Source organism: Octopus sinensis, linkage group LG5 (genome assembly GCF_006345805.1).
Source record: "Octopus sinensis linkage group LG5, ASM634580v1, whole genome shotgun sequence".
In the NCBI taxonomy this organism is placed as follows: domain Eukaryota; kingdom Metazoa; phylum Mollusca; class Cephalopoda; order Octopoda; family Octopodidae; genus Octopus; species Octopus sinensis.
In genome coordinates this window covers 2,304,740-2,330,559 of record NC_043001.1, presented here as the reverse complement: position 1 = coordinate 2,330,559, position 25,820 = coordinate 2,304,740, and positions in this window count along the sequence as shown.

Genomic DNA, 25,820 nt, shown 5'->3' with positions numbered 1-25,820 from the left:
TTGCATGATTCCTGCCAAATTGCATGATTTCTGCCAAATTGCATGATTCCTGCCAGATTGCATGATTCCTGCCAGATTGCATGATTCCTGCCAGATTGCATGATTCCTGCCAGATTGCATGATTCCTGCCAAATTGCATGATTCCTGCCAGATTGCATGATTCCTGCCAGATTGCATGATTCCTGCCAAATTGCATGATTTCTGGCAGATTGCATGATTCCTGCCAAATTGCATGATTCCTGCCAAATTGCATGATTTCTGGCAGATTGCATGATTCCTGCCAGATTGCATGATTCCTGCCAGATTGCATGATTCCTGCCAAATTGCATGATTCCTGCCAGATTGCATGATTCCTGCCAGATTGCATGATTCCTGCCAGATTGCATGATTCCTGCCAAATTGCATGATTTCTGCCAGATTGCATGATTCCTGCCAGATTGCATGATTCCTGCCAGATTGCATGATTCCTGCCAGATTGCATGATTCCTGCCAAATTGCATGATTTCTGCCAAATTGCATGATTCCTGCCAGATTGCATGATTCCTGCCAGATTGCATGATTCCTGCCAAATTGCATGATTCCTGCCAAATTGCATGATTCCTGCCAGATTGCATGATTCCTGCCAGATTGCATGATTCCTGCCAGATTGCATGATTTCTGCCAGATTGCATGATTCCTGCCAGATTGCATGATTCCTGCCAGATTGCATGATTCCTGCCAGATTGCATGATTCCTGCCAAATTGCATGATTTCTGCCAAATTGCATGATTCCTGCCAGATTGCATGATTCCTGCCAGATTGCATGATTCCTGCCAAATTGCATGATTCCTGCCAAATTGCATGATTTCTGGCAGATTGCATGATTCCTGCCAGATTGCATGATTCCTGCCAAATTGCATGATTCCTGCCAAATTGCATGATTTCTGACAGATTGCATGATTTCTGCCACATTGCATGATTTCTGCCAGATTGCATGATTTCTGCCAGATTTCATGATTCCTGCCAAATTGCATGATTTCTGCCAAATTGCATGATTTCTGGCAGATTGCATGATTCCTGCCAGATTGCATGATTCCTGCCAAATTGCATGATTTCTGCCAGATTGCATGATTTCTGACAGATTGCATGATTTCTGCCAAATTGCATGATTTCTGCCAGATTGCATGATTTCTACCACATTGCATGATTTCTGGCAGATTACATGATTTCTGCCACATTGCATGATTTCTGACAGATTGCTGCTTCCATCAATTTCAAAATACTAAACGATAGTTGTTGCTATTAATTGAGTTAATTAATGTTATATAATATGACATTAAATAAAGTTATAACTTTTTATCTAATATAATAGTGTGTGTGACTGAAGGAGATTTAGTTGCTATTTCTTGCAGAGTGGATAACCAAATAAATGTTTCTGCATTGGTTTATGACAGGCTAGCAGTTGCATAAAGGATCTGTGCAGTAAACCAAGATATAAACTGAACTTTGCCCCATGGTGAAACATTTGTCAAATACAGGATACACCTTTGTTAAATACAGTGTAACCCTTCATCAAATATGGTAAACTCCCTTGTTCTCTTTTTTTCATAGAGAGAAATGGAAAACTTTTAGATTCCTTATTTTTCAGTTTGAGGCACTAAACTTTCTGAGAATTGAATACTTTCCGCTAGAGGGCATCAGCCTTACCCAAATACAAATTAGAAAAATCTAACCAAATTGGCTGCTGGCAATTCTTAAGTACATAGTGGACAATATGAACAAAGAAAAAAAAGGTAGAAAAGCGACTTAGAGACGTCTTAGTTTAATAGTTTTAATCCTCTGCCCATGTTGTTCAATAGAAAACAGCCTTTTCTATTTATTTACTTTTGACTGTAAATAGCCTCACCTAATTTCTTTGCTTCATTTCATTTCCTTCTTCTTTTTTTTATTCTTACTTAGAATTATTTGGCAATACATTATTACCATTTCTTTCCAATCAACAATTCTCTTCTACATCCATTCTTGTTTAGCTGCATTTATTTCCAACACTCTCCACCACCACCACCACCACCACACAGTCATTTAATTGATTTCTTTTACATTTATTACATCACACAACACTGTCCTCCTATTTTACTTTTTTTCTGAGGATTTTCTCTCTTATATATATATATATTTTTTTTCTTTTTTGTTTCTCATTTCCTATGCAATATTTGACACCAATTAAACTTTGTCCTCCCCACTTATATATCTGCCAACATGGCTGCTGTCAACATTGATTTATGGGTGACGATGTACAAAATGTAATTAATTTGTTTCGTCACTTTTTTTGCTCCCCATCTGATAAAATACTGTTCCCTTCATATTATTGTTATTATTATTATTATTATTATTATTATTGTTATTATTGTTATTATTATTATTGTTATTATTGTTATTATTAAGGTGGCAAGCTGGAAGAATCATTGACACACAAGACAAAATGCTTAGGGATATCTTTATGTTCTGAGTTCAAATTCTGATGAGTTCATCTTTGCCTTTCATCATTTTGGGGTTGATAAAATTAATACCTATTTCTTTATTACCCACAAGGGGATAAACAAAGAGGGGACAAACAAAGGGATTAAGTCGATTACATCGACCCCAGTGCCTAACTGGTACTTAATTTATCAACCCTGAAAGGATGAAAGGCAAAGTCGACCTCGTGGGAATTTGAACTCACAACGTAACGCAGACGAAATACCGCTAAGCATTTCGCCTGGCGTGCTAACGTTTCTGCCAGGTCGCCACCTTGGGGTTGATGAAATTAATACCAGTCAAGCACTGGGGTCAATATAATCGACTGTCGTCTACCCCACCACCACCACCACCACCCTAATTTCAGGCTTTGTGCCTATAACGGAAAAGATTATCATTATTATTATCATTGGGTGAGAGAGCAGTGCATGCCATCAAAGTGACACTGGAGTAAAATATACAAAGCCCAGCATACCCATCATGACTACCTGTCTAATAAGGGTACACCAGGCACATGCATCACAACCATATGTGCATGACAAAGTTATTTCATATCAAGATAAACAGCACATGACCTTGCAGGTGGGGCCCAGTTAGAATTTTCTTCTGGTCGAGTAGCCTATCCCACTAAAATGGTCCCTGAATAAGGGTTGTTTAAGGATGTTGAATGAAACACTCATGTTTTCAGAGATAAATTATCTAAACTCCAAAGATTTCCTCCCAACACATGGCTATGGTGCTCCCCCATTACTTCTGCTTGTGATCAGAGATGCACATATCGTCAGCCACCAAGGGACATGCTCAACTGGTTAAGGTCAAACAACTGACAAGCAAATCTGTGGTATTGAGCAGAATATTTGCTGTAGCCCATCTTTTATACCAAGACAAAACAATGTACATGATAACACTTCCAATCAGTTAAGATCAGAAGCCATGAGAGCTGCTGCCTGGTACTGCATCAGGGCATTGTTACTATTATTATCCTCTCCTCCTCCTCCTCACCATCATCATCGTCGTCATCATCATCATCATCATCATCATCATCATCATCATTATTATTATTATTATTATTATTATTATCATGGTGCTAATGAACTGGCAGAATTGTTAGCACATCAGACAAAATACTTAGTATCATTTCTTTGTCTGCTTCTATGTTCTGAGTTCAAATCTCACCAAGGTCAACTTTGACCTTTGTCCTTTCAGGGTATAAAATAAAGTACCAATTAAAGACTGTGATCAATGTAATCATCTGTCCCTCTCTAAAATTGTCGGCCTTCAGTCAAAATGTGAAGCGATTATTATTGTTGTTGTTGTTTTTCATATTATTAGTTTTATTATCTTTATTGTTATTGTCTCTAGCATAGACACAAAACCTGAAATTGTGGAGAGCAGTTTAGTTGGTACCATCAACCGTTGTACTCGATTGGTACTTTATTAGAGGAGGTAAGACTAAGTTGAACTCAATGGCATTCCAAGGCAGAATGTAAAAAAGAAGAAAAAGAAATGACTAATGGTATTCTTTCTGATGGTTTAATGGCACTACCACCTTACCAATGAATGCATTCCTTTAATAAAATGAACAGGATTTGTACCATATACCATTCATGAGAACAATTTTAATTTAGGTTTATTTTACCAATTGGGGTCAATGGGGCACTGCTGCTATGCAGTGCATCTTGGGTGAGGAAGCCTGGCAGAGCCTCTCCCGGCTAAACTCATTTCTACAGCTGAGTAGAACAACATGAAATGGTTTTGCTCAAGAACACAATGGATCACCCAGTCCGGGATCGAAACCACAATCGTAAATCCAATACCCTAACCACTGAGCAATGCACCTCCACTTGTGGTGTTCATGTTTGCCAGCTGAGTGGACTGGGGCAACGTGAAATGAAGTGTTTTGTTCAAGAAAACAATGAATTGCCTGGTCCAGCAATCAAAAGCACAATTGTGTGTCCAACACCCTGACCCCTAAACCACATGCCTCCACATATGTGTGTATAAATATGCATATGTGCACGTGCGCACCTTTAAATTCGCAATACATCATTCCATATATTATTTACCACCTTTTAAACCCCCACCCCCTTCCTTTGCAATTTGTAAACATTTTTTTTTATTTTGTAACCTCTTGAAAGTTTTCTACATTTTCTATCTCTTCCAAAACTTTGTGGCTAATAAAGAAAATATCACTACCACCGTCATCCCCCTCCTCTTCCCCCACCTTCTCATCATCATTATCTTCATCATTACAACCATTATCTTCATCAATAAATATTTTCCCCTATCAGCATAATACTTAGATAATTTGTACCAGTTTATTCACAAATAATAATTGTTTTCTTTTTTAATAATTTCTTTTTGTATTTTCATCGGTTTTTCTCATCTAATTAGTCTAATTTTTGTCTCTTCTCATTTGTAAACTGAAGTTACATCACATCTATCAACACCCTTCAACAGAACAAATGTTTACTTGTTTGTTTTTTCCAATAAATGATCGAAATTCTCTCAATATTTCATTACAGAACCAGGGATAGCTGTTAGCAGCATGGCTTCCAGCCAACAATTCCTCAGACATTCAACAGCCTGAAAATGAACAATTCTACTATGTTGGTTCTCATTTGATTTACAAATTTTCTCTCAGACACATTGTCACAACATCTTGTTCCAACCAGTTTCCTTTTGGTTACATAAGCCTCACCTATTCCAATCAATTATTTCCCACTTTCATGTTCTGTGGTAGAAGTTCTTCATGTTCACAATTAGGATTAAAATTAATTTTAAAATTTAAATAAGAGTTAAAATTTTAACTTTATTTTAATACTGAACTTGCTAACTTCTGAACAAAACTTAGCTCACATTCAAATAGAAGTTGTTTATTCGTAATACCTCATGAGACCATTTGGAAAGATTAAGCTTAGCCCCTCAGACCATGCATTATAGAGCTATAAAGACATAAAATAAATGACTTTATTTACATTATTTACATTTAACGGATATTTGTCCTCATCTTCTTTGTTGTTAACACAATGTTTCGGCTGATATACCCTCCAGCCTTCATCAGGTATCTTGGGGAAATTTCAAACCTGGGTTCTCATTCCTAAGGTATTTTTCGACGTTATCATCATCATCATCATCATCATCATCATCATCATCATTATTATTATTATTATTATTATTATTATTATTATATTATTATTATTATTATTATTATTATTATTATTATTATTCAGGTCACTGCTTGGAATAGAACTCGGAATCTTGGGGTTAGTAGCCCGTGCTCTTAACCACTATGCCATAGACACCTGATGAAGGCTGGAGAGTATATCAGCCGAAACGTTGTGTTAACAATAAACAAGATGAGGACAAATATCCGTTAAATGTAAATAATGTAAATAATTCCTCATCTCTTAAATATAGAACTATAAAATAAATGAGTTGTTATTGTTCTCAGAATAGCTGCACTCCCTTATGTCTGATGCTAAAAAGTTCTTCATTTATACCCTATGCGATTGTTTGACTTGATAGAAACAACAGTGAAATCCTGCTCATGTCATACCATAACATCTTCAAAGAAGAACAAGTGTGTAAAACTGCAAGATTACTTGGTGGTGTGTTTAGTCTTTGGATACAAGGACCTTTATTTTTATGGCTGCTTGAGAAATAACAGCATCAGTACAGGCATAGCTCTTAGGTTTGCTTTCCAGCCACACGGTTCCAGGTTCTGTCCCACTGCATAGCACATTGGCCAAGTATCTTCTGATATTGCCTTGGGTCAAGTAAAGCCTTGTGAGAGGATTTGGTAGACAGAAACTGAAAGAAGCCCATCATATTTATCTCTGTGTGAACTTTAAATTTGTTGAAATACGTTTGCGATATATTTCAAATTTGAAAGGCAAATTCTCTGCAGTTACCAAGGAGAAAAATTCCCTCTTATGGTAAAAAGATATAAAAACACCATATCTGTCCACTGCTGCCTTCTGTCAGATTCCCAGACACTGCATTTCTAACTCTTTAGCCGTTATCAATAGGAAATGCCAAAGAGAGGCAACTTTGGACAGACTTGTTAAAGCCATAGCTTTAACTAAAACATGGTCAACAACACTGGCTGAGTTATGCCATGAGACCACCAAGTCAGCAGAAATTACAGCAGTATTATCAGTAATCAGTGTTTAGGCTTAAGTGAACTTTAGGTTAGTTAAAATATGTTTCTGACTTCTAAAGGCAAATTTGATGAGATTCCTGGGGAGAAAAAATCTCTCTTATGGTAAAAATATCATAACTGTCTAGTGCTGATCCCTGCTGGATTCCCAGACACTGCATTTCTAGCTCATTAGCCGTTATCAATAGGAAATACCAATGAGAGGCAACTCTGGACAGAATCATTAAAGCCATAGCTTTAACTAAAACGCAGTCATGTGCATATACATGTGTTTGTGTGCATGTGTGTTTCTGAGTGTGTGTTTCCCTCCCCACTGCTTGACAACTAATGTGGGTATGTTTATGTCCTTGTGACTTAGCATTTCAACAAAGGTGACCGATAGAATGGCTACCAGGCTTATAAGAAGAATAAGTGACAAGGTTGATTTGTTTGACTAAAATCCTTCAAGGCACTGCCCCAGCATGGCCACAGTTTAATGACTGTCTCAAATAAAAGATACATAACTGTGTTGTCGAGGGTTTCTATAATATATCTTATTTCCATTATAATCACCATTATTAGCATGAAAATTTCCAAGAAGTACAATGGGTGAACTGTCTTTGAGATGTTATATTGAACCTTTGAACACAAGTGAGACATTCTGAATAAAGATGTCATTTAATGTTATTGACAGTTGTGTCTTTGTTTAAATATTCTTTGATTTTGAACCAAAAAGGAATTCATTACAACATAATTAATTTCCATGATGCCATTGTTAATTAGACATTGAATTGCAAGGAATTTTTATCTTTGACTGAACTTGCCTCAAAGGCTTTTTACCTTCACAAATTCTAAGCAGAATTTCCACAAATTATTTTTCCACTGTTGCCCTCTACCATTTGAATGCACATATTTCTAATGAATCAAGATTTGAAGTTCTTCCCAAAGTGAAGAAATCTTGAATTACTCATTAATAATTTCTGCATGAAATCCATGTCATGCAACTGGAAGAATTTGGTGCCAGTCATTAGAAAACACCATTATAATTCTACCTACAGGTCTGTCATTTTTGCAATTATCACGAATATATAGTTAATTGCTTCTGATATCTTCCTGTTAACCATAGTCTCTTCATCTATGACAAATTTGTTCAGTTAATTACTTAACTAATTACACCTGTTGGTGACATATTGCAATTTGTGTGTCCACTAATCTTTAAAGCCACTTTAGATCAAGAATATACTGTTTCATCATAACTTGGATGTATTCCAGCATTTCCTGATGTTGCTGTCATATGAAGTGACCTTGTATTTTTTATTTTGCTCTGGCAAATATTGATATCAATGAGCTTATGTTGCTTCTTTCCAGAGTATTGAGTCAGATGAACGGTCCATGGTTGATGTGACATTTTCAAAAATATTTTGGTGCATCTGTAGTCAGAGAATTCACATAAGACACAGTTATCTATTTCAGCATTTATGCACTGATGGAATCCCTTTCCAGAAGACTTGTAGCAGTGATTTGAAACCGAATCGCTAGGTACCCTAGCAAACATCACGATCAAACCACAGTAGTCTCACTTGATCAGTCTATTAAAGAACCTGTCAGCATCAAGTCATTGTGTAATTCAATTTTCTAGAATTTTTTCCGTGTACTCTATAAAAAGCAGCTTTTTGGTGGTAATAATTGAATGTTGATGCAGCCACATCTTCTGTCTCAATTCTCATTCCACATCCATCTGGTTAAAACAGATGGCAGAGAGTAGACAGGAATTTTTGTTGCCATGAATACAGAGCAGTTATTTTCCAGTAGTGATGGGTCAGCCACAGATTACTGTATCAGTTAACTTGTATATCCCAAGCCATATGTCTCTCCTGGTGTATAATAGGCTGATGTTAGTATTTGTACAAAGCCAACACAGAAAACACAATGCCTACTAATAAAATTTATTGTTTTCAGGTGTTGTTAGTTATTTCTTCACACAGCCTGAGAAATATACTTTTATTTACCAGCAACAACAGTAGCTCTCATGACTATCACCATGACAACCACACTCCCAACAGATCCACAAGCAGTTCTACAATAACATTATTAAGTCCATTGTCACTTTTAAGCACTCCCATCATTTTGTAAGCCTTTTGGAAAATAGATGACAGTTATTTTGATAGATAAGGGATTAAGTTTGCAAAGTACGGAACAAGTAAGATAAAAATCTGTTTCAAAAGCGAAGCCATTTCACTCCTTATATTCTGTCATTCCATAAAACATTGGCTCCAAATTTGGGCACAAACCCAGTAATTTCAGGAGATGGGGGTCGTAAGTCAATTACATCAGCCCCAGTAATCAACTGGTACTTATTTCATTGACCCCAGAAGGAATGAAAGGCAAAGTTGGCCTCAGTAGAATTTGAACTCAGAATGTGAAGACAGACAAAATGTCACTAAGCATTTGCCCAGCATTCTAACGATTCTGGTAGCTCCCTGTCTTCATTCCATAGAACATTAGGAACTTTGTCAGCCCTTCTACTTTGTCTGGATGCATCTTCATTTAAGGTATTTTACAACGTATCTCATTGGTGCTGGTTTATATTAAAGTAGTTTAACGCACAGCAGTTTAAGGGACAGGAGCTTTCTTGTTTAGTAGGGATGGGCCTGGCATGGATTCAAATTAATATCAGGAATTCAACTGCCATTAGTGCATCTCTAAATCTGTTTCTTTCAATTGCTTTGAATCTTCTCCCCACCAAACTTACTGGACCATCTGTGATGCCAGAAGATATCTGTGTAATACATATTCTTATTCACTCTTGCAACAATCACATTAACTTCAAAGAATAAACCTTGATTTCATGATTTATAAACCATGGCTGGATGTGTTATTTGCTTCATTAAGCTTAAAAAGAGCAAATTCTCCGTTGTTTAGATATAGTAGAAACTTTTGAACTGGAGGGCATCCCTTTCATATGGCAAACTCACCAATAAGACCCCAACCCCTACTAAATGTCAAATGTATTGATATACCAAGCATTGTCAAATATCTAAATCTGATCTAGTTTCTGCCATGGATTTGATCCATCATCTCACTGTCCAACCACTGTGGCCGCCTTGACCACAAGATTACTGTCTCATGCTTCATACTAAATACTGGGTCATTTGGTGTGGAATGGTTTTAACATTTTCTCCTTGAAACTCATCTTTTTTTTGCAGAATGCCGGATCTTCAACCGTATTCTTCAGCTCAGCATTTGTAAGTTGGGTGGGAATTTTCAGTCATGACATTTTGATATGAGAATTGTTTACAATTTGTTTCTTCACCAGATATACACAGATTAATGAGATTAACATATTCATAAGACTCATGGATCAGGTTATTTTTAACTGGATCAAACAACAATGGATTTTGTTCCGCATCGGGAATCTTAGTGCAAATAAATCAATCATTATAAGATAATTCTTTAGGTTTCTCTTCTGAGATTAAAAGATTCTAAGTACGTAGCGATCCTCTTTTCTGCTCCTCTTTTATACATGTAGAAGTGATTACTTTCCTTAGATAATCCTTTTGAAGCAAATGAAGAAGGAATTATTCCAGCTTTTGAAGAATCAATCTTACAATAATATTTGGTTGATAGTTGAACTTTTCTTCTAGAATAATTCACAATCACTTTCCAATTTGGATTTGTTGTAATGAACATGTCCAACTTGCCGTAGCATCTAATCATCCTTATGGAATCTTAAAATGGTTTTGCTTGCCATCTTGGTGATCCAATATAACTACACTTACTGGTATTAAAATGTGTTTCCTGCAATGAAAAGGGCTGAGATCTTTGCATTTGTCAGCCCTTTCTGATGGGTGTAAGGTTGACACAATTAAGGTTCTGCATAAACGGCTGCAAGTCAAAGAGTGCAGGAAAGACACGAGTAGGAAGGATCCAGAAGATTTGGCATACTGGGGTGGAAGGACTGGGTGTAATATTTAATGCAGGCTTGGACACATCATGGATGAGAGGAGGGGGAGGAGGAGGAGCGAGTTGCTATGCCTGAGTAGAACTGACACAATACCAACCAGCTTCAAGAAACAATGACTATTATAGTAGAGGTAGAAGAGAGAGAAGGAGGACACAACATGAATGTGGGGCAGGGTCAGTTTGGAGCATGTTTGTAAGTGAATATGTTCTAGGATATCTCTGAGGTGCAAAAACACCATCAAAAAGTAAGAGTAACATTCCCTCGTGGGCCTCATCGAAACCGTGTAGAATGTCAATAACTGGAAGTGATTGAAGTTCCTCCACATTCAGGAAAAGAGGAGAAGTCTTTGGAATATGGTATTGGCTGCATTAAAGATGTGCTTTCCCATGGAAAGATCCTCAGTGATGGGGAAAATAGAGCTGCTCACGTGATGCTTTAGTTGTTGAGACATGGAGGAAAAGAGAATTCTACGAAATTGGTGGAGGTTCTTTGGCAAAGAATCAGAAAGACTTTTGCAGTTTTGGAAGAAAGAAGAGATCTTTTGGGATTACACAAAAGCATCTTCTGTAATGGGTCTTAGAAACGAAAGTTACTTTACTGGGTAAACATCATCCGGGTTTGGAGAGAAAAGGAATTTCTCCAGACATTGTTGGCCTTGCTCCCCCCCCCCTCTAAAAGAATACAGTGAATTTCCAGGTGAACCAGTTTAGAACACTTGAAGCAGTGAATTTTTGTTTTGTTGGATGAGTGATAATTAAGTTTGTCCTTCTTGTGGTGGTTTCTGAAGGATCACAAGAGAAGCAGCAGAACTGCTGTGGAATTGGTACAAAACTGGTGGCACCTCAGTCAGTCAACTGTAAATGGATGAAGATTGGGAATGAATATGTGTTGGGTGGTTGTGATGGGGCAAAGATCCTGTGTCTCAATAAAGACAGAAGCAATTTTGGTTTGGGATTTTGCATTTTATGATGAAAATGATACCTGGAATGATATCAGTCTGAGTAGCAGATCAAGTAGCTGAGAGTAACAAACGATTTTGCATGTACATTGGTGTAAGTTGAGAGAGAGAGAGAGAGAAAGAGAAAGAAAGAGCAAGAAAGAGAATGAGAGATGAGGAATTAAATGTGGAGCTTTAAAAGCATAATTTAAGCAGAAATCCAGCAACTTTGAAGACATAAGATTAAACAATTAAGCTGACTTTGGTACTTGACTGATAGTTTATTTTATCAACGCCAGAGGGCTGACTTTGATGGGATTTGAACTCAGAATGTAAAAAAGCCTGAGCAACTACTGCATTTTGTCTAATGCTCTAGCATTTCTCAAAAGACTATGTTTTTTCTTTACCATAGCAGTAGTAGTAGTAGTAGTAGTAGTAGTAGTAGTAGTAGTAGTAGTAAGAAGAAGAAGAAGAAGAAGAAGAAGAAGATCGGTTGGCCAAGAAAGAGAAAGTGGTGTTGATGGGAGAGGGCAGAGGTGGTGATGTGCCAGTCATTGACAGAGAGGTCATTAGGTACAGCTTCTCTAAAGGTCTGGGTTGAGTAACAATTGTTGTTGCTTTCGTTGTCACAGTTGCTGCTGTTGCTGTTGTTGTTGTTGCTGTTCTTGAATTCCAGCTGAAGAAAAATATTAAATGAAATAATATTTCTTGCCCTTCCAGCCGACCTACGTCCAGACATTCTTTCTTGCTGTCCACACTAGAAAATCTCATTTTATTGCTCTTTCCAACAACTTCATTATTCTTTTACCATTTCTAATATCTGCTGTGTCTCCTGATTCCTATTATTTTTAGTATTTTTTTTTTCTTTGGCCATTTGTTTTGTTCTTTGAATGTATTAACATTTTTTTCCCAGGTTTGTATCTGGGAAGGGTGGATCTGTTTGCTGCCGTGTTATTAGCATTGTGATGGTCATCTCTTCTTATTCCTCCCCACAACTGCTACACTTTATATTTCTAGTGAATCTCTCCAATTTGAAAATTTAGAAATGTCCTGGAATTAACAAATTTAAATTGTAATCCAAGGTAATCAGGATGAATTCTGCAAAGTGCCAAAGTCTTCTCACCAGTAAAACATTTCAAAAATAACTTTTCTGCTCAATTCCAGTTTTGAAATAATTTGATAAAATGTAAAAACAAAAGTGGAATTCCTTCTTTGTGAGACTATTTCATAGTAACAGCAACACAGGTGAATAACATTAATTTATTGGAAAATGGGGTGCAATTAAGTGTGGTTGCTTCAAGAGACCGAGTTGAGCAGAAGAAAAGGGGCAAGGCCGAGTATAAGAGGATTCTTATAGAGGATTCTTTTTAGGAAAACTGACATCTGAATCTTCAAAGAAGATTTCAAATGTAATTAGTAGCAACTACTCTTGAAAATGGACAGAATTTGGCATTGTGGCATTATCCCGTGCCTGCATTAAAATGGTTTAAACCTTGTGCTTGTGACATTGCTTTATCAATAGTGCAAAAGTAGGGAGCTGAATTTAAGAGGGGAACAGAGAGTCTTGAAGATAAACCTAGGTCTGGACAACCTGCAACTGCCACCACTGAGGAAAGCATTGATCATGTTTGCCACGTGGTGATGGATGACAAGTGATTGACTATCAATCAAATAACCAATGGTATTAATATATCCTGTGAGAGAGTTGAGATTGTTCTGTACAATGAACTTTGCATGACAAAGGTATTTGTTTGGTGATTGCCATGTCTTGTGGTACCTGACCGAAATCACACCATCAAGCTGACCACATCATGGGAAAAGCCTGGCATTGTTTGAGGCAGATTCGCTTAGTTTCCTGACCCAGGGTGAGTAGTAGTTTCATCACTTTGAGTTAGAGACAAAGAGACAATCCATGCAGTCGAAACACCCCACCTCACCAGCTCCAAAGAAGGCCAAGGTCGTTTCACCTGCAGGGAAGTTCATGGCTTCTGTATTTTGGACTGCAAACAGCATTATGTTTACTGTCTTTCTTCAAAAAGGCCACACCATCAGCAGAGAGTACTTTGCCAATTTGCTGAGCTAGTTGCAAAAAGCTACAAAGACCTAATGGCCAGGAAAACTAACAAAAGAGATCTTGTTTCATCAGGGCAATGCTCCAACACACAATCCTTCATTTCAATGGCTGCTGCAATGACTGTGGCTTTGAAGAGAGGTTGATTACCCTCCATGTTCGTCTGATTTGGCCCCCATCTGACTCTCATCTGTTCCCCAGGAACCAGTATTGCAGCAATTATGACATCATAACTGTTGTTGATGACTTTTTTGAGCAAGCACTGCAACACCAATGAAAGAAGTGTGTGGACCACAAGGGGGACTATGTGCAAGAGTAAACCCTATTTGGTGACACTCCATGAGAGCATCCTGGTCAGCTGATGAACTTTTCAGCCAACCCTCACAAGAACAGAATTTAGATATAAGACACCAGATCATCACCATCATAGTCTTCTTTCCAGTTACTCTCACCTGCTCCGATATAATATGAATTAGCCAAGCATCTTTTCTATAGCATCACCCCTCTTCTTGTCCCCTAGTTATACTACGGACCTGTGGTTCTCAACCAGTCTTTACTAATGGAACCCCTTTGATTTCCCCTTCATTCTTCTGAACCCTCATAACCGTTCCATGTTGAAAAATTCTTTGATACATTTATAATTAATTATTAGGAAAGGAATTAAAAATATTTTGTTGAAACATAAGCAAATTTTTTGCTTAGAAATTTTAACAACAAAATCTTTATCTAAACCCACCAAACGTCATATGGACGCTGGTTGAGAACCGTTATTTTAAAGGGTCAACCTCTAGCATAAAGCCACCTCTTTCCATACTACAAGCCCCATTCAGTTGTGGGATCCTGTCTTGCTGACCCTTCACTGGTGCCAAAATTCTCGGTCAGAATGAATTTTATATTTCAGACTTGTTTTTGTCTGGAAAAAGATTTGGTCTGAGAATCTATATTGAAAGTAAAATGATTAGAGTGGAGAAAGCTATTAGACACTTAAAACACACACAAAAACTGTTTACTTCAATTAATCATTTATCATTTGTTGTCAAAATTTTCCTCACACTTTCTGCAACCTGGCCACCGACAGAATTCCATTTATATATTATGCAAAAGTGAAATTTTTTGTTTGTTTGGTAATAAAACTATTTTAAAGAGTTTTGGAACATTTTCTTCATTTTAGAATATTGACAAATATAATCATAGGTGTTATTAAGAACAACCTTTCATGGATAAGCTAATAGAGCAGTCAAAATGTTGATAGATGAGAGCACTGGAAATTAAATCATGCTTCTTTTTCTTTCCTGGTCAGACTGACAGAGACACACAGACTGACAGAGACACACAGACGTAAAACCAATTTATATACTTTCAAATTTTAGTTCAATAAAAAAGATGTTATTCCTCTTATCAGTTATTAACTATGGTACTAATTCTGTTCTTCCAAGACTTCTCAAAGACAGTTTTAAGTGCATTCGTTCTTCAATATTCTTTCACATTCACAAAATTTTCTGCTCAATTCTTCTTCTCTGCAATGATATCCTGTTATTGCAGTCGTATTAATTCCTTCAACAAAACATGAACAAAATATTGAGTTGTCGTAATTTGAACAATGAAAATTAACAATGACTTTTTTGTGTGTGGGTGGTCAGTGAAATATTACAAAATAGAAGAGAAATCCTGTTTATATGTCAAAGAATAACTAGAAGCAAAACAAATACTATATATGTATAAACATGTGTGTGTGCGCCTTCGTGCATGTATAAAACAGAGTTTGTGTGTGTCTGTGTGTGGTGCGTATGTTCCTTATGGATTCAAAAATCGATTTACCAATTTTGACATATGAGATATCAAAAGGTTCAAATAATCTTTCGGTAACCAAATGAAGTATATTTTTTGCATAGCAGCTCCTTTTTACTACGAAAATAACATCAAAAACGAGGTTGAGTCATAAAATTTTGAGGTCATTTTGAGGCAATATTTGGATTTTCTTCTAATCTATGCTGCCAATTTTAATGTTTTTGGTGTAAAAAAATGTAGTAATGTACAGGAAGTGTTAAGAGTGTATTTCTGATGCACAAAACCCTGTCTGTCAGTGGAAAAGGGACCAAAAAACATGCTTTTTTGAAAAACATGCTTTTATTTATTGGACCGTTTTCTGTCAGTTAAGGCCTTTGTGCCAAAACTAAACTGCCCGTGGGAATGTCTTTAGTATTCTGTGATTAAACAATGTGTTTGAAGCATAAGGATATGATTTCTTTGCATAATGCCCTATTTTACAACAGAAAATTGACTAATGAACCATGTTTCTGGCATAATTGTGATCATTTCTGGCATTATTACCAAAAGCAAATTGTCCATGTAGATTTTCTTGGTAGCAAACGACTCAGGAATGCTAAAGGAGCATTCTCAGGTTTAAAGTCAATAAAATTTACTCAAGGATCAAGCACAGTAAGAGCCTATATTCATTCAAGTGTGGGAAAGACGTGAAGCAATTACTTTTTTGCCCTTAGCATTTTTCTCTTTATTCAAACCAATTGATGCAAAGTTGTTTATCTTTATTTGTATATATTCTTCCCTATTATTCATTCCATAATCCACAAAGTTCATAAGGATTTTGCTACAGTCACCCTGTTTTTCACAGTGGCTGAGCGTGTACTATAACGCTGGTGGTGCGATGGGAGACAAATGTCTGACCTGATAACTCAGTGAAGACAACAATAACACCCTGCATTTATACGAGGGCAAATTAAGGTCACATACACCCATGAGTCCACCCGCAGTGTGGGTCGCTTCATTGGTTGAGATGCACACCATGTTCACTAACTGCTACCATTTCTAATCAATTTTTTTCTTATCAGAGAGATTTACTGCAAAACCGGTTGGTTGTGGTGTTATCGATGACCCTGGCAAGGCTGGAGTGCCTTTTGTGTTGTGTGAACATTCTGCTTGGACTTGAAAATTGAGAATATATACACATACGTAATACAATGTGGCTGTAGGTCATAACACCTGGGCAACACCTGGGTGCACTGCTTGTGTGTATGTATATATACATATATATAAATATATATTATGCATATATGTATATATATATATATATATATATATATACATATATATGATATCTCACATTTCTTCACCCTCTTTCTTTAATTCCCACTATTTCCCACTCGTTTATCTCCCCTGCATCTTTCCCTTTGTCTCTGATTGTTTTCTAATCCTTCAATCCCGCTGTCTCCTACCCATTTCTCCTCTTTCCACGTGACTAGTGTCCAGCCAGCCAGCCATGATCTTTCTTTCTTGGCCTGACAGCCGACCATCAACACGTCTTGTGTCCCTCTCCCATGTTCCTGCCTTTAGGCTTTCACTCCATACACGCCAGCTCAATTTGAATCGTTCTCAGTCGAAAGATGCTTGTTATTATTTCTTCTTGTTTGTATTCGTAATTGTGTACCATATTCTCCGTTATTTTGTTTGTTTGCTTGAGTTTTTTTGTCTTTGTTGCCGTACACATTCGCTAGCTTTCTTACAAAGTGGTCTAATGCTCTTAGCTTAGACTTTTTTGGGACAACCAGATCAAACCATCTCAAGTGTAACTGTCCAAAATGGTCGTGACTTCTGGTACTTGACTGAAGAAAGAAAGCTAAAAATGACCCATCTATTTTTGCCTGTCCTTCTAATTGCTGCTTCTCTTGTCCACTTTGTTTCATCTGTCTGAACGTTTTAATGCCCTCTATTGCATTTTTGTTCCATTTTTATATTTTTCTATATATATAGGTGCAGGAGTGGCTGTGTGGTAAGTAGCTTGCTAACCAACCACATGGTTCCAGGTTCAGTCCCACTGCGTGGCATCTTGGGCAAGTGTCTTCTGCTATAGCCCCGGGCCGACCAATGCCTTGTGAGTGGATTTGGTAGACGGAAACTGAAAGAAGCCTGTCGTATATATGTATATATATGTATATGTGTGTGTGTGTGTGTTTGTATGTCTGTGTTTGTCCCCCTAGCATTGCTTGACAACTGATGCTGGTGTGTTTACGTCCCTGTCACTTAGCGGTTCGGCAAAAGAGACCGATAGAATAAGTACTGGGCTTACAAAGAATAAGTCCCGGGGTCGATTTGCTCGACTAAAGGCGGTGCTCCAGCATGGCCGCAGTCAAATGACTGAAACAAGTAAAAGAGTAAAAGAGATATATATATAATCACCTACATATACACACCGTTGTGTGTATATGTGTGTTGGTGTGTACCAGACCCCATTTGTTAGTATATTTCCAGGTCCTGCTAGGTGAGCCCTTGAGCTGGGTCTCAGTCAGCAGCCCTCATCATCATGACATACCTCTTCCTTCGTTGTGACCATGTGGTATGTGGTCGACCAATACCACATCCTCAGTGAAGAGAAGTTGGTAAGCAAGTTCTGACTTGGAAAAATCAAGCAACATAGCTAAATACTCTGAGCTAGCACTATTGATTCATATAAGTGAGAGGAAATGTCCTAGTTTCAGAGGAGAGTCGATGGAAGGGCCAGCTGGAGTGGGGAGCGAATGAAGTTAGCAGAGTAATCTCCAGCTAAAAGAGAGCTCAATGTTATAAACGGTGCAGGAGATATATAATTTATAGTTTCAGCTTGGTCAGAATGTTTTAATGTCTTCTTTTCCAGGGTAAATAGGAACTGAAAAACTGGTTGTTTTATAAGTAAACGATTATATGTGTATGTGTGTATGTGTGAGTCTGTGTGTGTTTATGTGTGTGAGCGTGAATGGATGTGCACGCACAAATATGTATGCGTGACATACACAGAAACATGAAAAATGCAATTTCTGTAACAGAGAAATAAATAATCTACCAAGCAGCACAAAGACTAAAGATATATATATATATATTATATATATATATATATATATATATATATGAGTTAGCATGTGAGAGTATATCTATCTATCCAACCTAATATATGGTACATATATATATATATATATATATATATAATATATATATATATATATATATATATACATATATATATATACATATATATATATACATATATATATATACACACACACACACACACACACAAAACATATATATATATATAAATGCATATATAAGTATGTGTGTGTGTGTATGTACATGCATATATGTCTGTGTACTCTTATTGTTCCGCCCATTCAATCTCTTTCTCTGCGACCATCTTCTTCTTCTTCTTCTCACTCTTTGTCTCCAGATCTTCAATAATGGAAAAGCATTAGTTTCACTTTCTGATTATTCGAAAGGATTTTTTTTCTTTCTCTTTTACTTCTTTTTTTGTCTTCAGCCTTTCTTTCATTTTTCTCTCTCCCTTCCAATTGCTCGCTCTCCGATGGAGGGAAGCTGGGAGGAGAAGTAGGGAAAGAAAAGAATGTGACACCCCCCTCTTTATTAGGCAGTCATAAACAAGACAGGTGACAAGTCTATAAGATCAAACAGAATAAACACAAATATAGAAAGCAAGAAACAGGAATCTAACACATTATTGCTCTTCTTTCACACATATCTGCACATTCACGTTAGTGTGCATGTGTGTGTATGTGTGTGCATCTGTGTGCGTGTGAGCGCGCGTGTGTGTGTGTGTATGGTTGTGTGTTCATAATTTTTCATATCTGTACACGTGGAACACACTGTCTTTTATTTTTCTCAATGCTTCTGTGGATATTACAGACTTTTCTGATTCAATTCATATATTTTTTCTTAGGACATACACATAGCCTTCACACTAATTTGTGACTACACACACACACACACACACACACACACACACACACTCATATATGCTTCTGTGAGATGCTTTCCCAAAATGTATACTGTAATATTATACAGGCAGTTCTTAAAATATATCCATGTTAAGGAGGATACAAAAGTTGTTATTTGGTACTAATACTGCTTCTGTTGCCTATAACTAATGCATATATTTATAAATACTGCTTCAACACACATACCCGTATATATATATACATGTATATATATATATATCATTCATATATATATATCTTCTTTTATTCTTTTACTTGTTTCTGTCATTTGACTGCAGCCATGCTGGTGCATGACCTTTAGTTCAACAAATCGACCCCAGGACTTATTCTTTGTAAGCCAAGTAATTGTTCTATCAGTTTTTTTTGCTGAACCGCTAGGTTATAGGGATGTAAACACACCAACATCGGTTGCCAAGTCATGGCAGGGGGACAAACACAGACACACTAATACATACATATGCCTGGCCTCTTTCAGTTGCTATCTACCAAATCCTCTCACAAGGCTTTAGTCAGCCCAAGGATATAGTAGAAGGCACTTGCCCAAGGTACCACGCAGTGGAACTGAACCCATAATCATGTGGTTGGGAACCAAGCTTCTTACCAAACAGCCACTCCTGCACGTATATATATATGTATATAATTATATATATATATAATGATGATGATAATTATATATATATATGTATAAACACACACACACAACACAGATTGTCAAATAGTGGTTAAGAGACAAACACAGACACAAAGACACAAACACACACACACACACACACACATATATATACAAAGGGCTTCCTTCAGTTTCCATTTACCAAATCCACTCACAAGGCCTAGGTCAGGCTAAGGTCATAGTAGAAGACACCCATGGTGCCACACAGTAAGACTGAACCAGGAATCACATGGTTGAAGAGTGAACTTCTAACCACACAGCCATTCCTGCACCAATACAACTCATAAAAGTATTTCCTTTTCTTTTTTCTTTTTGGTAATAGCTGAACGAGTAAAGAAAAATTGCCATGATGTAACTGATTATTGCGTAACTATTTAAAGAGCTCGGCAGAACTTCAGTGCCTCTTCATGACCATCTGATACACCTGGGCTGTTCAGGTATTATACATATCATGGAAGGGAAACCGAATTTAGCACTCATCTCCCTGCAGCTAATACAGCAACTGGCTGAGACAGTATTCATAAATGTAATCATCAAATATATATCAGACATTACAATTGCTGCCTCCTCCGTCACTCAGAAGACTTGTTCACTTTGTCTTTCGTCATCATCCTCGTATCTTCCTCTTTCATTCTTCTCATTGTCAAACCAGCATCAATTCGGATACTCTTCAGACTTTCAGTTGTTTATCAAAAGTTCCTTCACTTATCTTCTTCGCTCTCCAAACATTATCATTCACCGAGAGACACTGATCTCCTTTAGACCACTTTTCTTCATTAATTTATTTCAAGTGATCAAAACCAGCAAAACCAGCTGACAATTCTCTCACAGTTTTAAACATGGAACGGCAAAAGCTGTTAGATTTGACAACAGTGCAAGAACGGCACTTAGTAGGACTGCTGGAAACAATAACAACATACATTCGATTTCCCTTTCAAACATATTTGATTAATACACACACACCACACACACACACACACACACCACACACACACACACATTCTTCTTTTCTTCTCATGTTTGGCTGCAAGTGTGTTTGTTGAAACCAGAAAGCAGCCAAATTTGTTTTTCTGCAAGTTATGTGATTTCTTTGTCAATGACTCTACATTTCCTTCTCTCCCATGGCCATCACGTTGATAGGGCCCATGTGGTATTAGCGTCCTTACCTTTTTACATTATCTTGCATTTGACGGATATTTGTCCTTATCTTGTTCGTTGTGAACACAATGTTTCGGCTGATATACTCTCCAGCCTTCATCAGGTGTCTTGGGGAAATTTTTAACCTGGATTCTCATTCCTAAGGTATTTTTCAATGTTATTATCATCATCATCATCATTATTATTATTATTGTTGTTATTATTTTGTTTTTGATTTATAACAATAACAACAATAACAACAACAACAATAATAATAATAATAATAATAATAACAATGACAATAATAATAATGAAATTATTGTATACAGTGCTCAGGTGCACCACAACTTGTCAAAAGTGCATTATTATTATCATTATTATTATATTCTCTTTGCACAGCTTCTAACGCTGGAGATGTACTACGATGTCAGCTGTCCACTACCAGTGAACTAAGGCAACACCTCTTATTTTTCGAGCACCTTCTGGCGTGGACATATGGCATAGGGGCGTAGTGGTTAAGAATGCAGGCTACTAACCCCAAGATTCTGAGTTTGATTCCAGTCAGCGACCTGAATAATAATAATAATAATAATAATAATAATAATAATAATAATAATAATAATGATAATAATAATAATAATAATAATAATAATAATAATAATAATAATAATACTCCAGTGGAGTATAATTAAGACATGACAGAGTTGGCCAATATCTCCACTGGCTAATAAGTCGGCATTACAATATCAAAACTGCCGACAAGTGGTATAATCACTACCCTGAGGCTGTAACTGAAGGAGAAAATGTAACCATTCTGTGGGACTTTCCAGTACATACAGACCGAACCATCAAGGCCAATAAACCAGATATTGTTGTGAAAGACCAAAACAATAAAGTTTGCTTATTGATCGACATGAGCATCCCCTGTGATCATAATATCTCAGCGAAAGAGTTTGACAAGCTCAGAAAATATAAAGACCTGCTCATTGAAATTGAGAAAATGTGGCATCTCAAGGCGGTTACAATACCAGTGATCGTAGGAGCACTAGGAATGATCAAGAAGGGAACCGAAAATTATATGAGAATGATCCCTGGCTTACCATCCCTGCAAGAAGTGCAAAAGATTGTCTTAACTGGTACATCACACGTATTGAGAAGAGCATTGTCGATGTGAGAACTGTTGCTGCTCATGTATTTTAATCTAACTTAAAAAAAAAAAAAAAAAAAAAAATGAACGAACTTCTGAGTTTGGTTTAATGGCCTACCAATATACTCTATGAGTTTCTTTGCCCTAGGAGTCGGGAAGACACTCGGCAAGAAATGGAAGAAAATTTGAAAGAAGAAAAAAAAAAAAGTAATAATAATAATAATAATAATAACAACATTGAAAAATACCTTAGGAATGAGCAATTTCCCCCAAGACACCTGAAGAAGGCTGGAAGGTATATCAGTCAAATGTTGTGTTAACAACAAACAAGATGAGGACAAATATCTGTCAATTGTAAATAATGTAAATAATGTACATAATTCTTCATCTCTTAAATATAGAACTGTGTCCTTTCTTTTTGCTTAACTGTTTGTCCAACAAATTAATATTTTGTAGGCTGATAGTCTTTTGTATATGTGTATGAATACACATGCATATAATCCGCAAATTTGTTTGCTTATACTTCTAATAGTATTAATAATAATTGAATATTTCAAATTATTTTATTAAGTCTGTAAAATAATCCTTTCTATTATAAGCACAATGCCTGAAATTTGGGGGGAGGGGTAAGCTAATTACATTGACCCCAGAGTTAAACAGGTACCTATTTTATCGACCCTAATTGGATGAAGGGCAAGACTGACTTTGGATGAAATGCTGCTAAAAATTCTAACCAATTTGCTAGCCATTCTTCGAGCTTGCTGCCTTACACGAAGTCTGTATAATAATGGATGCATTATAATAGGTTCTTGCAGAATTTAAAAGCTTCCTACATCTTTCTAACCCCCTTCCTTCCCCATCATCACGATTTTTAACTTGAAACATAAATGAATTTTCTCGCCCAGCAACTCATGATGCACCACCATTTGTCCTTTATGTATAAATATGATATTTGGATGACTTCCCCGCCAGCCACTGAATACTTGAATGCATGGTCATGGGAGCTGTATACATCTATCCATACATATGTTTATGTATGTATGTGTGTATATATATATATATATATATGTACTATATATATTATAAAAATAGTAGGGATGGATGGGAGCTTTGCTTCATGGAGATATATGAAATTTTGAAACATAGGGATAATGTAAACTTATTAAATAACCAGTTTGAACTAGGAGTATCGTGAAAAATTAACATTCTGTTATTCCTGAATTTTAGATCTTAATGTTTTTTAAAAATCAATAAGGAAATAGCATACCCTGCTATATTTTATTATTTAATCACCACTAGGTATTAAGAAATTTAATAACAGGCATATTGAGATTAGTTGAATAAAATAATTTTTTTTTAATTTCTGAAATTTTTTCATAAATTCTATATATCTAATGAAGTTATTAAATTGTATACTTACTCCACAATAACTTTTAAAGATTTGGTAATTTTCACATTCATTTCTACAAGAATTCTACTCCACCTGATCTTTTTCGATATCATAAATATTATCTCTAATAAGCCTAAATTATTATACCTCATACAACCGTACTTTACTCTTAATATAAAATTAGGGTTTTTTCAAAAAAATTAATTCTCTTCCCCTATATTTCATTTGTAAAATTACATTTTGGTTACCTCCATTGTAGATTAAGGTTTTTGGTATGTGAGTCAATTAGTGCCTTATTTACTGGGAATCTCATAAAAAGATCTTCTAAATCCCCTTAATTAATATTCAAAACCTGATAAAAAATAGATAATAATATCTAAGTTACTTGGTTTCTATTTCTCTAAAACAACTCTACCCTCATGATCTTTGTATGTATTAGAAAGCTTTATAAAAATAAATTATAAACAAATAAGTAAAGAACATTTTATAAGTACCAATTAATAATTATAAATTATCATATAAGGAATAATAATAGCCTTTTCTTAAATCTATAATAGAACCCAAAATTTTATAAAAGTTTTCTTAATAATATAATTTTTGTCCAATAACTTGATCATCGCTTTACCCGACATTAAACACCAGTCATTTATAGATATTCTCATGATAAGTAAATATAAATTTTAGTCTAAAAATTATAGAGTTATAAAAAATTTCTTCTAACAACTTACCTTACCTATTAATATAAGTAAGCTAAGTATATCTTATAATAAGTTTTTAGAACACAAATCTGTTCTACTCCTTGTCTATAACATTCTACAAAGATTTATATTTACATTTTTTTATTATATTCATTTTCTTTTCTTGACTTTATTTTTAAACCAATTTTCTTATTTACTCACTATATCATTTTATTTATGACATATTTCTATAAATTTCATGCTCAACCTACATAAAACTATACAGGTATATTTCAATATTTATTTTATAATACAAGAAATGTTGGCACCTGTGCCGGTGGCACGTAAAAACACCCACTACACTCATGGAGTGGTGGTTGGCGTTAGGAAGGGCATCTAGCTGTAGAAACACTGTCAGATCAGACTGGGCCTGGTGCATCCTTCTGGCTTCCCAGACCCCAGATGAACCATCCAACTCATGCTAGCATGGAAAACGGACGTTAAACGATGACGATGATGATGAAGAAATATGTTCTAAAATTTTTAGCATATAAAATATATAAATTTTTATCATATTCCTTTAATTTAACTTATTAATACCAAAAATTACTATTTGATTATTAGCTATAAATATATGTTAAGTTACTATAGAAATATATAAATATGGAATTATTTCTATATTCTCCATCCCTCTATTGTGTAAAAATACTGAAAATATTCTGAAATATTCTTTTTCTTTTTTGTGTGTGAAAACAATTCTCTAAAATGTACCTATGTATTTCAAACTATCTTTGGGTTTATGGCTGTCAAATAGTTAAGTATTATAAGTTTTACTCTCCCTACCCCATCAGCTTTAGCCTGCAAATTTTGGCTGGAATATATTCTTGCTGGACCCAAATGGTTTTACTTCAAAGAAATCTTGACTTATGACTCTGCCACTTAAACTGACTTTTTACTCTATCCATAAAAGATAGATTCTAGTTTCTATTAGACTTGATAAACTAGTCTATAAATTAGAACTAAAACCCCCCCCCATTAGTAAATTAAAGTCAATGATAAGCAGTGTCTTCCTGTGAAAAATATCAGTTACAACTATGATGTTGTTGAGGGAATATGTTCTTTGTCTATCTACTTATCCTCTTTGTGATTTTGGTTAATAGAAAAACTATACAAATGAATCCTTCGAATTTAACTAAATTCTATATTTTTATGCAGCTGAAGATTGCTCTACATTTTAAATTGATGTAATATTTGCATTGTTCAATTAAATGGAGTCGCATGAAACGATCGTACTGCTTTACCTCTGGATATCTTTGTTGCTTATTTTGATTATAATCACCCCATTTTGAATTACATGGATAATACCATACCAAATTCTGGTGCCTTTAACTTAAGCACCATATTCAACTG